The 10,120-nt window shown below is 47.7% G+C and overlaps 1 pseudogene; it reads left to right on the top strand.

The window, feature by feature from the left end:
• Window positions 1–241: 241 nt before the first annotated feature.
• On the top strand, window positions 242–2,406 carry LOC134363239 (U4/U6 small nuclear ribonucleoprotein Prp3-like; annotated as a pseudogene).
• The last annotated feature ends 7,714 nt before the right edge of the window (window positions 2,407–10,120 follow it).

Here is a 10,120-nt window from a genome sequence, read left to right as displayed (position 1 = left end):
TGGTGCAGTATTTACCAATTAGTCGGCTGATGTCTCTGCGGTGCTTTTACACAGACAGCTTCTGGTCCTGCCCCTTCCACCTCTGTTGCCTGCTTTGCTCGGGTATTTCCAGCACACAGGATGTGACAAAATATATTCCTGGTATGCAAACAGTCAACGAGACCGGGATTCAAAGGCTGTACCTCAACGCTTCCTGAAGGCACCACCAGCGTCCCCCCACCAATGCTGAACAACGGCACTGTCTAAGGGGGAGCTGGATGCGGTGGAAGCCTGCATGGAGAAGACAGTACAGAGGCCCTGGGTGTCTCAGAACCCACAGTGGTCACAGCAGCATTGAGTCGTGTAGGGAAGGCATGGCCAAGAGGAGGCAGTCGGCCATCTGAAACCTTTTCTTGACTATTCTACTCCCCGATTTGTGGACACACTGTCTGAGGGAGGCATTCCAAGTCCAGCAGTGACGGGAGCAGACAACGAGAGCTAAAGGAGGTATCTGATGATGCCTCTGAGATCTGCAAAGAAGCATCAGGGGTAAAGAAGCGATGAATGCCCCACGTTGAGGAGGTGGAGGAAGAGCCGGAGCTGGTCCCTGGGCCTCCCTCAGAGAGCCCCGGCATGCTGACTCAGCTCCAGATGAAACAGATGAAGGAGGCAGCGATGTGACAAACCGAGGAGAAGAAAAACGGCTGAGCTTCATCAGCCCCCTACGCCTCAGCCAAAGCCGCCTCCTTCCTCACAACCAGAGTGACTTGCCAATGGCGGTGCTACTCAGCCCTCCCAGGCCGCCACTTTCATGAACGATGCCATCGAGAGAGCAAGGAAAGCAGCGAACTACAAGCCCGAATCCAAGCCCAGCTGGCACTGAAGCCAGGGCTCACTGGCAATGCCACCATGGTGGGCCTGGCTAAGCTGCATGCCGTGGGTGTTGCTCACTGGAAGGTGGAATTAAAAGATCAGACTAAACCTGCAGCGCTGATCCTAGATGATCAAGGTCGCACTGCAGATGCCACAGGCAAGGCGGGTGAGCTGACCCGCCGCATGCCCACTCGAAAGGCCAATACTCGTGCTGTGATGAGGGAACAGTTCAAGAGAGAGATGAAAGAAAAGCCATCAGGAGACATGGAATCCAATACCTTTTTTGACCCTGAGTCTCAATTGCCCCTTCCCAGCACCAGAGACATACTTTTAAATTCCATGACAAGGGCAAAATTGAGAAGATTGCTCAACGATTACAGACAAAGGCTCAGCCAGAGAAGCTGCGGGCAGAGATCTCACAGGCAGCTCGAAAAACAGGCATCCATACTTCAACGAGGCTGGATGCTTCCTAAGAAGGAGTTAAAGGAGGGAGATATCCCTGAAATTGAGGGGTGGGACTCTTACATCATCCCCAATGGCTTTGACTTTACAGAGCAAAATCCCAAGAGAGAAGATTATTTGGGAACTGCCAGTCTTGTTGAAGATCCAGCCCAGCTGAAGCCTCCAGTCGACAATGACACACCAGGTACTCTGGGGGTGTATCTTACCGAGAAGGAACAGAAGAAACCTCGGGGGCAGACAAGGAGGGGACACAGAAGGAATTACAAGAGAGAGTCAGGCTGGGCCTGACACCTCCTCTAGAACCCAAAGTCAGAATTTCTAATTTGATGCGAGTATTAGGAACAGAAGCTGTTCAAGACCCCACGAAGGTATAAGCCCCACGTCAGAGCTCAGATGGCAAAAAGACAGAAAGTGCATGAAGAGACCAAGCCTGCCCCAAAACTTACAGCAGAACAGAGAAAGGTCAAGAAAATTAAAGAGTTTAAAGAAGACCTTACACAGGGGTGCACATATCTGTATATAGAGTTTGAAGTTTGAGCAATCCAGCCAAGAAGTTCAAGACTGAGGCCAATGCTGGGCAAGTGTACCTGACAGGGGCGGTGGCACTGCACAAGGATGTCAACGTGGTAGCAGTGGAAGGGGCCCCAAGGCACAGAAGAAGTTTCAGCATCTGATGCTGCATCGGATAAAGTGGGAGGAACAAACATCTAACATGAAGGGAGATGAGGAGGAAGCTGTGAAGAAAAGCAGCAAATGTGTCCTAGTCTGGAGGGAGCAGCCAAAGACTGGAGCTTCATAGAGACCAAGTCCAAACAGTGCCCTACAGAGAACCTGGCTCGTGAGCATGTCAAGAAGGATGGGGCCGGACGCTGCTGGGACCTGGCACTGGATGAGTCTGTGCTGGAGCCCCCTGACCGAGGCTGCTGCAAGCCCTTGCCTCCCCCGCTTTGTCTCTGTCTTTCCAGTCATCTCCCTTACTCTCCTTCCCAGCTCACCCCCCTGTGTGTGACTCAGAACTGTGCCAAGCAGACACTGGCACAAAACCTCAATGAGATGCCACCTCTCACCCATGAGGATAGCTACTGTACATAAAACCAAGCAAATAAACAAACAAACAAAACCCAGAAAATAACAAGGGTCGGTGAGGACGTGGAGAAATCGGAAGCCTTGTGCACTGCTAGTGGGGATGTGAAATGATACAGCTTCTGCCAAAAACAGTACGGCAGTTTCTCAAAACGCTTAAATAGAATTATCACATGATCCAGCAATGTCACTGCTGGCTACATTCCCAAAAGAATTGAAAGGGTCTCAAAGAAATATCCATACACCCATGTTTATTGCATCATTGTTCACAAACAGCCAAAAGGCAGGAGCAACCAACGTGTCCATTGACAGATGAATGGAGAAGCCACATGTGGTGCAGCATCCGGTGGGACACGATCAGCCTTGAAAAAGATGGAAGTTCTGACACATGCCACAGTGTGGAAGGACACTGAGGACATTACGCTAAGTGGATTAAACCAGTTACAAAAAGACAGTATTGTGTGAAACCACTTACACAGGGTTCGTAGAACAGTCAAATTCACAGAGACAGAAAATGGAATAGTGGTTACCAGGGGCTTGGAGGGAAGTATGGAGAGTTAACTGCTTAATGGGGACAGATTTCAATTTCAGATGAAGGAAAAGCTCTGGAGATGGATGGTGGTGTTGTTTGTGCAACAATATTACTGAATTTTACGCTAAAAAATGTTTAAAATGGTTAAACTTTATGTTATGTATGCTTTACCACAACAACAAAAAATCATTTGCATTTTACAAGTTAACACCAATCCTGGGCTGGCCCGTGGCTCACTTGGGAGAGTGTGGTGCTGATGACAGCAGGTCAAGGGTTCGTATCCCTATATAGGGATGTCCAGTTAGCTCACTTGGGAGAGTGTGGTGCTGATGACACCAAGGCCATGGGTTTGGATCCCTATATAGGGGTGGCCAGTTAGCTTAATTGGGAGAGCGTGGTGCTGACAACACCAAGTCAAAGTTTAAGATCCCCTTTTGGGAGAGCGTGGTACTGACAACACCAAGTCAAAGGTTAAGATCCCCTTACTGGTCATCTTAAAAAAACAAACAAAAAAAAAAAAAAAAAACGATCCTTACAGAATTTTAAATTTCTCAATCAATGGCTCAACAGAGGCACATTGCTCTAGAGTAGGGTTACTCAAGCTCGGCACTACTGATATTTGGGGCCAGATAATTACTTGTCATGGGCATTGTCCTGTGCCTTATAGGGTATTTAGCAGCATGTCTGCATCCTTCCCATTAGATGACAGTAGCAACCCTATCCTCAGTTGTGACAACCCAAAATGTCTCCAGACATTGCCAAATGCTCCCTGGACACAAAATCACCACCAGTTGAGAACCACTGGTAAGAGTTCTGGGAATCCTGACTCAGTCCCTGATCCTGACAGTTGTCTGAGCAGCATCAGCTTGGAAGTCCAGAGTCACAAATCTGTCCCTTCAGGTATCAATAGTTAGAGGCGTCCGGTGCAGCCCTTTCCACCAACACCCCGAGACAGCCCTGCTTTGCTGCAGATTAACTTTCTAGAGTCTGAAGCTTAGAGAAGAGCCAGTCTCACCTCAAGGAACCAGTTTCCTTTCCAGTGTGCATGAAATATTTTTTAAAAATCGATTGAGCTCTTAAATAGACAGACAAGATTATTAACCCAGTTCTTTCTTGCATCTCATGTGGCAGAGAATAGGCCCTGTCATCATGCTATAAGATCACAGAAGGGTTAGAACATAAAGCCAGGATCCTAATCATTGCTGCCACCACGGGGGAGTGACTTCCTGAACTTACTGAACAGAACCAGAAACAAACTTGTCTAAGGACCAGAAACAGAAACAAAAATCAAGGGATGGAGTGGGAGGGGGCAGATTCCAGGAAGATAAATTCTATGACCACTTGGGATCCACTCCAGGAGCCAAGAAAAGATGGTCCTGGATTAACTGACCTGAGAAGTGCACTTATTTCAGCAATGAAGTTCATTTGGTTGTGGAAGTTGAGTCCTCTTGGACGTCCCAATGGGATCTCCAAAACCATCATGGAAGGATTTGTATTATTTTAATTTCATGGAAGGATTTGTATTATATTTTAATTTCGTTTTTTCCATGAACTTTTTGAAGTACTCTCATACTATGGGCTGAATTGCATGTTGAAACCCTAATCCCCAGTGTGACTGTATCTGGAGAGAGGGCTGTGAGGAGGTGTTAAAGGTTAAATGAGGTCATAAGCATGGGGTCTTGATCTCATAGGGCCACACCCTCATAAGAGGAAGAGACATCAGAACTCTCTCTCCACCACGTGAGGACACAGCGAGACACGGGCCATCTACAGGCTGAGAAGAAAATACTGAACCAGAAACAAACCCTGCTGGCACCTTGATCTTGGACTTCCCAGCCTCCTGAACTGGGAATTACAACTCCTGAGAGATCAATTTCTGTTGCTCAAGCCACCAGTCCACAACACTTTGTTATGGTAGCCAAGCAGACTAATGCAGTATCATCCCCAACAAGTATCAGCATGACTCTCTTGCAAATACAGAAAGATCTATCTTAACCCGTCAGTGAGGGGATCAGCCTGGAGGTAAAGCTGGGTCTCTGCTAGATTTTAAATGTGTGACCTACAATGACCGCACATTTTCTCACTACTCACGTGTTCCTTAATGTCTCTAGATCTGGCTTTTATCCGATAGCGTTATTAAAACCTCAGCTTGACGCTCCGCATCAAACCCTTCCATTGTGAGCTCCATTTTTTCCATCGCTCACTGTCCTGAGTCGTGGTGCACCGGTCACGCCGTTCATCTGAGGTTTGAAGACATGACCCGCTTCTCTACCCGTCCCTCTGTCCACAGCTGTTCTTTGTCATTGTCCCACCCAACCTGGAGGCCTCCCCAAGTGCAGGGCCATCCTGCTGTGGGCTCCAGTGTGGGGAGCTAAGTAACTGCAGACGCAGTTCTAGTGACTTCGTGAACTGCTATGTATCCAGTCCTCACAGGAACTGCTGTCAGGTCTGTTTGATGCCAAGTTACTTGACAAAGGTCACGCAGCAGCAACACCAAGACTCAGACTCGGGCAATAAACAGTGCAATGTGAAATAAAATATGACACAGATGACCGAACAGAGACATGGACACTGAGGGCTCGTACTCCGCCGTCTGTGGAGCGCTCCCCAACCTGCACCTGGCACATGGCAGAGTGCTGAGGACAGGTACGTCGGCAAGACACAGAGCATGGACATGCTGTGCAGCAGAGGGTCACAGCATGTGGCACATGAAAGTGTCACTGTGTGAGCACTGTATTCACATGCAGTGTGGGGACGGTCCCCAGCTCAGCATGGAAACTGTGCTGAGTTTTATTTATCTTGTTTACTGTCGCTTCATCCACGGAGTCTTTTCTCCTGTTTCAACGAGCAAGAGATGAGTTCCTGTTAAAATGCAGGTCAGATGTGTCTTTCCTAAGGGTTTCATTAAACTCACAACGTGCTGTGCAGAGGTCTACAATTTAAAATTATATAAAACCAATGTCCTTAGATGCTGAATTTAATTTGAGAAGAAGAGATCTCACCCCGTTTTATTTTCTTGCAGGACATGGAATTGTGAGATCAGGTAACCCCCATAATCTCCTTCTGAAGCAGCTTGAGAAGCACCCCCGGTGCAGAAGAATAATTAGTTCTCCGTCCACACGGCCACTCTCAAATCACGCACTGACCGGGTCACATAAACTAATTTTGAGTCCAGTTCTATTTTCAAATGAAAAAGAAGACTTTTCTCATGTGTGGTGAAATTTTGGCAGCGTAGCTTCTTTCAGGTTAGAAATTGATACATTGTTCTTTTAGGTTCTTTTAGGTTAGAAATTGGTACATCGTACTCAGAATGGCAAAGTCTCCAAATGACTACGAGAGCCCATTGTCCCCACTTTGGTGTCAGAATTGGAAATTTAACGTCTGCACCCTTTTGCCAATTCCCACCTGCAAGATGTGTGGACTTGAAAAGTCTTCCAATCCCTTTAACTTTCCTTGTGGAGAAAATGAAATAGCAGAGAAAGGGCCTGCTAAGATCCTAAGATGGCGGTGGCTGCTGCGGTTGGCGCGGAGTAGCTGAGGTGGAAAAGGCGGCCACTGGGCCTTAGGCAGCCGGGAAACTTGTGGACCTTCCTCTTGCCATCTCTTAAGGGAGGACTGCTGCTGCTGGCCGGTCGTGGGGGCTGACCGCCACTTTGCCATTGGCAGGAGAGGCTGCCTCATTTACAGGCAACAGCTTTGAAGTATGGAGCAGGAAAAGAACTGTTTCTTAGCTGCAAAAGCGAGTCTCTAAACAGGGAACATGGCGCCGGGGCTGCGGTTGACACTGCCAGGATCCCGGAGGCCGGGGCCACGCTGAAGGCGGCTAGCTGTCCTATTCAGGATTCGAGGTTTCAGGCCATGATAAAAGAAGATTCCTGGGAGTGCCCGAGCTGCGCCGGGGGACCGAGTGAGCAGCCCGAGGTGGCAGCGGCCGAGGATGGGGACGGTGATGACGCAGAGGCAGAGAAGGAACCGCCCGACCCGGCACAGCCCTGTGAGTGACCCCCAGCCTGGCCCTGCTTGGAGGGCGGAGGCCCACCCGGCTTCCGCCTGCCCCACCGGGCCACTCACCGGCCCCAGGGCTACCTCCATTTTCTCAGGTAGTGGCGGCTCTGGCCCGTCTCGGCCAAGCCTGTCCTCCTCGCCCTGCTCAGCTCCTCACTGAGCTTTCCCACTTGCTTGCCCCAGTGTGGGGCTTCCCGGGGCCTGCGGGCCAGCCTCCCCTCCCACTCCCTCCACAGTGGTTCTCTGGCGGGGCTGGTGGCGTGGGGCGCCCCCGGCCAGCATTGGGAGGGCAAGGAAGTAGGGGCTGGGCCGACTGTCACTCCACCACACCCTGGGCTCTGGCCCCCGGTAAACTTTCTGTTACCGGGAGGCAGATACCATCTCTGCCACCACCAGTTCGGAAAAACACCTAACCTATTTCTGGTTAGGAATAGTGTGGTCGGAGAGTTCCCGAGTTCGCTTGAACCTGCCGGAGAGCTGACTGCGGGCGGGCACCGGACTCGGTCCATGCCAGGGGGATACAAAGGTGAACCATGTGCTGCAGGCTCCTCCCCCAAGGAGCTCACGCTCTCATGTGGGAGATAAGACAAGCACACAAGTAACCGCAATACCAGGAGGAAGGTGATAAGTCCCGAGAAAGATCTACACAGTGCTACAAAGGCACCCAGAGCTACCGGTCGTCTGCACCTAGCAGAAACCTGGTAGACTTCCTGGGTGAGGCGGTGCCGAGCAGGGTCTTGAAGGCCCAGCTGATAGACGAGGGTTGCAGAAGACATGTCCCAGCCCAGCCCAGTGCACACAGAGCGGAGAGACGCCCAGCTAGGGAGGCAGAGACTCGGCAGAAAACACACACCCTGCAGCCACCACTGCGACATGCAGAAGCCCAGCCTAGTGCACACAGAGTGGGGAGACCTCCGGCTAGGGAGGTGGAGACTCGACAGAAACCACACACTCTGTGGGGCCACCACTGCATGATCCAGCAGCCCAGGCCAGAGCACATGGAACAGGGAGAAGTCCTGCATGTGAAGTGGAAGCTAAGCAGAGACCACACACCCTGCGGTACTGCCCAGTGATCCAGCAGCCCAGCAGAGTCCACGCTGACCAGAGAGGTGGATCCCCGGAGAGGACCAAGACCCGAGGCAACCACACACACAAGGCACTAGAGGCCAACTGAGCAGTCACGGAGGTAGCCATACCAAATTGGCACCCACAGCAACATCTTAGTTAGTCAATAGTCTCAAACTGGTGGACTGTGAAACCCCCTGCCACAATGAATAAACATCAAAAAAAAGATACCAGAAATACAAAAATTCAAGAAAGTACACCATCAAAAGTTAATAAATCTCAAACTCTAGATCCTATAGAACAAGAACCCCTTGAAATGACTGACAAGGAATTTCGAGTGATAATTCTAAGGAAACTGAATGAGATACAAGAAAACTCAGCTAGACATCATGATGAAATGAGGAAAAGTATACAGGACCTGAAAGAGGAAATGTACAAGAAAATCAATGTCCTGAAAAAACATGTAGCAGAACTTGCTAAACTGAAGAAGTTATTCAGCGAAATAAAAAACACAACGGAGAGTTTAACCAGCAGGCTTGTCGAAGTTGAAGAGAGAACCACTGAACTTGAAGATGGGCTGTTTGAAATAACACAAGCAGACAAAAAAGAAAAGAAAAAAGAATCAAAGATATTGAAGACAATCTGAGAGAGATATCAGACAACCTTAAGCGCTCAGATATCCGAGTCATGGGTATTCCAGAAGGGGAGGAAAATGGAGATTGCATTGAAAACATATTCAACAAAATAGTGGCAGAAAACTTCCCAAGTATAGGAAAAATTACAGAACTTCAGATCCAGGAAGCTCAATGATCTCCAAACGTATTCAACCCAAAAAGGCCTTCTCCAAGACAAGTTATAGTCAAATTGACAAAACTCAGAGACAAAGAGAGAATCTTAAAAGCTGCAAGAGAGAAGCGTCAAATCACCTATAAGGGAGCCCCAATCAGACTAACATCAGACTTTTCATCACAAACCCTAAAAGCTAGAAAGGAATGGGATGATATATTCAAAATACTAAAAGACAAAGATTGCCAGCCAAGAATACTCTACCCTGCAAGGCTATCCTTCCAAAATGAAGTGCAAATAGTATATTTCTCAGACAAACAAAAACTGAGAGAGTTCACTACCACAAGACCACCCTTACAAGATATCCTCAAGGGAGTACTGGGTTTGGTTCCTGAAAATAACTACCACTGCCATAAAAACCCAAGAAAAATCAAAACCCACTAGTTTAATAAAAATGGCATTCATGAAGAGAAAACAAACAAACAAAAATGCTATCTACAACCTAAGGAACAAACAAATACAGAAACCGAACAGTAAAACAGAAAGCAAGGAACAAAAGACACCTAAGACAACCACACAACCAATAAAATGCTAGGAATAAATCAACACCTTTCAACAACAACTCTTAATGTAAAATGCTTAAATTCCCCAATCAAAAGACACAGACTGGCTGACTGGATCAAAAAGCAGGACCCAACTATATGCTGCCTACAAGAGACCCACCTCACCCATAAAGATTCACGTAGACTAAGAGTGAAAGGATGGAAAAAGATTGACCATGCAAACAGAAAAGAAAAATGAGCTGGAGTAGCTATTCTTATATCTGACAAAATAGACTTTAAACTAAAAACCATAAAAAGAGACAATGAGGGACACTACTTAGTGATAAAAGGACTGATCCATCAAGAAGACATAACAATCATAAATATGTACGCACCCAATGTTGGAGCAGCCAGATTTATAAAACAAACTCTATTAGACCTAAAGAAGGAAATAGACACTAATACCATAATAGCAGGTGACCTGAACACCCCACTGTCAATATTAGACAGATCATCCAGGCAAAGAATCAGTAGAGAAACACAAGATCAAAACAAGACTCTAGACCAATTGGAATTGGCAGATATCTACAGAACATTCCATCCAACAACTTCAGAATATTCATTCTTCTCATCAGCACATGGACCATTCTCCAGGATAGATCACATATTAGGTCACAAATCAAGTCTCAATAAATTCAAAAAAATTGGAATTATCCCATGTATCTTCTCAGACTACAATGGATTAAAACTAGAAATTAATAACAAGTGAAACTCTGGAAACTATACAAAAACA

The sequence above is a fragment of the Cynocephalus volans genome, chromosome 14 (assembly GCF_027409185.1).
Source record: "Cynocephalus volans isolate mCynVol1 chromosome 14, mCynVol1.pri, whole genome shotgun sequence".
NCBI classification, from domain to species: Eukaryota; Metazoa; Chordata; class Mammalia; order Dermoptera; family Cynocephalidae; genus Cynocephalus; species Cynocephalus volans.
Note: the sequence above shows the minus strand (reverse complement) of the source record. Positions and strands in the feature narration are given on the sequence as shown.